This window comes from Hylaeus anthracinus, unplaced genomic scaffold, assembly GCF_026225885.1.
Source record: "Hylaeus anthracinus isolate JK02 unplaced genomic scaffold, UHH_iyHylAnth1.0_haploid 11978, whole genome shotgun sequence".
Taxonomy (NCBI): Eukaryota; Metazoa; Arthropoda; class Insecta; order Hymenoptera; family Colletidae; genus Hylaeus; species Hylaeus anthracinus.
Genome location: NW_026534326.1, coordinates 1,893,370 through 1,897,088, shown reverse-complemented (window position 1 = coordinate 1,897,088; position 3,719 = coordinate 1,893,370). Strand labels below are relative to the sequence as shown.

At 38.7% G+C, this 3,719-nt stretch overlaps 1 protein-coding gene across 2 annotated transcripts in view; it reads left to right on the top strand.

The window, feature by feature from the left end:
* LOC128896688 (muscle LIM protein Mlp84B-like) overlaps positions 1-3,719 on the top strand; it is a 22,968-nt gene that overhangs the window by 728 nt on the left and 18,521 nt on the right. The gene's annotated exons all lie outside the window — the stretch shown is intronic.

Below are 3,719 nucleotides of genomic sequence, written 5' to 3'. Positions count from 1 at the left end.
ACAAGAAGTTATAGTAATTTCTCGTTTGACATTCAATATTCCTGGGCCATAACGGTCTTAATAGTCACACAGAGTGGCACTCCAGATGCTCTTGGTAGAGAAATAGCTGGGAAAACTTTCTGCCTCAGACCTAACCCTTGTGATCCAAAAAAAACCCAGAAACTAAGACTAATTTTTCTTTTGAAAATTAAAATCCCTGGACTCCACCAGTGTTAACATTCATACAGAGTGGCACGAGATGCCCACGAAAGGAAGCATCTCGAAACAATTTTCAAACCCTTCCAATTCCAACGACCTAACAAGTTACACTAATTTTCCTTCTAACACTCAATATCCTCAGACTCTGCACCATTAATCCTTAACGAATCTTCCGACTCCCTCGAATATATTCACCATAAATTCCGGGATAACAGCCAAAATGATCGTCGAAAAAAACTTGCACCGTCCACCTTAATGTCTAACAAGTTTCTTCCACCGGCCGAAAATAGATTCGTCAGAAATCGAAAACGGTAATCCGACCGGATTAATTGGAAATGATCCAGTCAAAATAAATTTCTCGAAGCTGAAGCTTCCCTCCGCATCCTTGTTTCTGACAAATCTTTCAATTCCCTGAAATAGATTCATCATAAATTGAGAAATTATACCCGGTGCGACGGTTAATTGGAAACGGCCCAAACAAATTGCTCGGTCGAGACACGATGCACTTAGAACTGAGCTAATCATCCGCGCTTCCGGCGAGATCGCCGAATTCCTTGTATTTCGGAGTAACGCGCGACGCGACAGTTAGTCAACCGGGAGTCGATTCGGTTATCTCTCTAATGTCCCGAAGGCTAAAAAAATATTGGAAACCCGAGGATGAAAACGTTTAAATGTCTCATCGCTTTCAATGGGGTTACTTGATGCCAGACGATGCCATAAGTAACCAGAGAGGATTTTCGTTACGTTGAATAATCAAATCTAAAGAATGAGACGCAAAGGACACGTGGATTTGCACGTTTGGTAGGTAGGGGTAACGACGGAGTGGAGAATCTAGCACCTTCCCTAATACGGCCTCGCGGGCTGACTTGCGTCTGCACGGATATAGAATCCTCCATCTCTCTTGCTACTCTCTCGTGGCACCTCTAGCATCTATAGTATACGCTCTATACTAACGCTACTATACTCCCGACTATAGACAGCTCCAAAAGTCACGCGACGTCTTCGACTTTCTTCCAATACGAAGATAACAGCCAAGATTTTTTATGTTCTCGCTTTAGGCCTTTTCCTATCAGAGTGTGAGATTTTCTAGTCGTCCATGTTGTCGTAAGGGATCTAGAGAATTTTTTCAGGATTATGTACATCTCGCGAGCGGGGACTTTTAGAGTCACTACCATTGGAGATATGTATTGTTTCTTTAAATGCCAATTGTTTTCTGTAATATTTCGAGCTGTAGTTTAGCTCTATGGAATCTTCTGATTGAATCGTGGAATTTTCCAGTCGCCATCTTGATGCTGTCTAGGGATTTTTCGAATTTTGGGGGACCCATGGGAGCAGGAATTTTTGTCCTTCCCACTGTAAATATTATATTTCTTTAAATACCAATTGTTTTCTGTAATATTTCGAGCTGTAGTTTGGCTCTGTGGAATCTTCTGATTAGATTATGGAATTTTCCAGTCGCCATCTTGATGCTGTCTAGGGATTTTTCGAATTTTGGGATCCTATAGAATGGAGTTGATTCTTGACACATTTCCCCTGTAAATATCACATTTTCTTTTCAACGCTTTTCTCTCCATTATTTGGAGTCTGAGATATTTTTATAACCTCCATGTTGTTGACGCCATCTTTGATTCGAATTATGATTCTTTTTGTGGTATTTTTGCTGAGAGATACAAGGTAAATATGGTTTGAAAAAAATGTTCAAGTCCGAGAGGGATCGATCCGCCGACCTCAGCGGTTGCAGCCACTCGTCTAACGCGCTCAGCCATTTCACCGACTTAACTACATCGCGTTAAGCGAGACATATGTGAAACTACGCACGTTTTTTATTTCTCTATATCCCCAGTGTATCTTCTGTGTCGATACAAGATTGCTAGAATTATTCTTTCGCGGGCACAATTTTCATTTTCCGATACGCAAGATGATAACTGTCACCAGAGTACCTTTCACAGTCTCCGTGTCGTTTCTATTTTTAAATTTCAACCGTTTCGTATATTTGAAGAGAGAAATTCAATTTTAGTTGACATGGGTTTCAAAATAATTGGACGACGGTGCTAGCATTGCCATGGATAATATTAACAGGTTCTTCTGTAATAATACTGATAATTATTAATGAGGTTCAAAGCATTGAGCTCTTAACACAGTGGTTCGAGAAAGAGTTAACGAAGTTTTCATGATCTCGTGATGGTTCTATTATTATTCACGTTTCCGGGATTACGCGATATCAATGAGTAAATTTCGATTCAGTTATGGAATATACATAATTATCGTTAAAATATTACCATTCTCACTCGATTCATTAATAGCGACGATATATTATTATACAGGGTGTCACTTGGTTGGATTTGCATAGAAGAAGAAGAGAGCATGTTTGTTGTTATTAATGCAATGAATTTTATAGAGCAAAGGGAAATTAATTTTATTTTTATTATTATTGCTGATTTTATTATTATTGCTGATTTTTTATGTTCTATTTTAAGATCAAAGAGAAATTAATTTTGATCATTTCATTTTATTATCATTACTTTATTATTTAATTCCTATTATAATGCTACCATCAATTTTGTTTTTAAATATCACAAGTAATTGTTATTTCTAAAAAAGGTTGTATTAACGTAAAATAGGTCGAATAGCGCAGTAGTGGACAAAAATAGTCCGCCGCGAATTCTTCGGGTTTTAGTCAGCGGACAGTTAAGTAACCGAAAACTGTTCCAGCGTTGGCCTCGCGTATTTTCGACAAATCGGTTGTTCTGGCTGCCATACGTTCCTGAATAATTATTTCGGGAGAAATAGTACTTGGTTCCTTAGCACAATACCCGAACGAAGACGGTAGTCTGGTACACGTCCAAATGCAACAACTTGTTGATCTCTTTGGTTAAAATTTCAGTTACTATTTCGAATAATTATCATTTGATTTATTTAAACAATTTCCTGAAAGGGCCTCTGGTATTTTGTTTTTCACTTAAACACAAATGGTATCGAGCATATATCCGATTTATGCGATATATTATATTTATATTAATTTTCCAAGGTTAATCAATGTTTATCGAAAAATGTTATTAGTTTATTTTCAAAAATTGTCGTATTTTGTAATCGTATATATACAGTATATTATATATACAGGGTGTCCCGAAATTGGTGGAGGTCATTGAAGGAGGTAGTTCAGGAGGTGATTTGAAACAACTTTTTCCTTATCGAAAATGTTGTACGAGGCTTCGTTACGGAGATATTAACGGAAAACCCCGGACCAATTAGAGCGCGCGTATACCGTTGGAGCGCCCGCAGTAGGCGTGGCTACGCGCTAGGCGACCGCGCTCCGCCGGCATACTCGCGCTCTGATTGGTCGAGCTTTAACCGTTAATATCTCCTGAACGAAGCCTCGGACAACAATTTCGCTAAGGAAAAAGTTGTTTCAAATCACCTTCACTCTCTATATACAGGGTGTCCCAAAATTGGTGGAGGTCATTGAAGGAGGTAGTTCGGGAGGTGATTTGAAACAACTTTTTCCTTAGCGAAAATGTTGT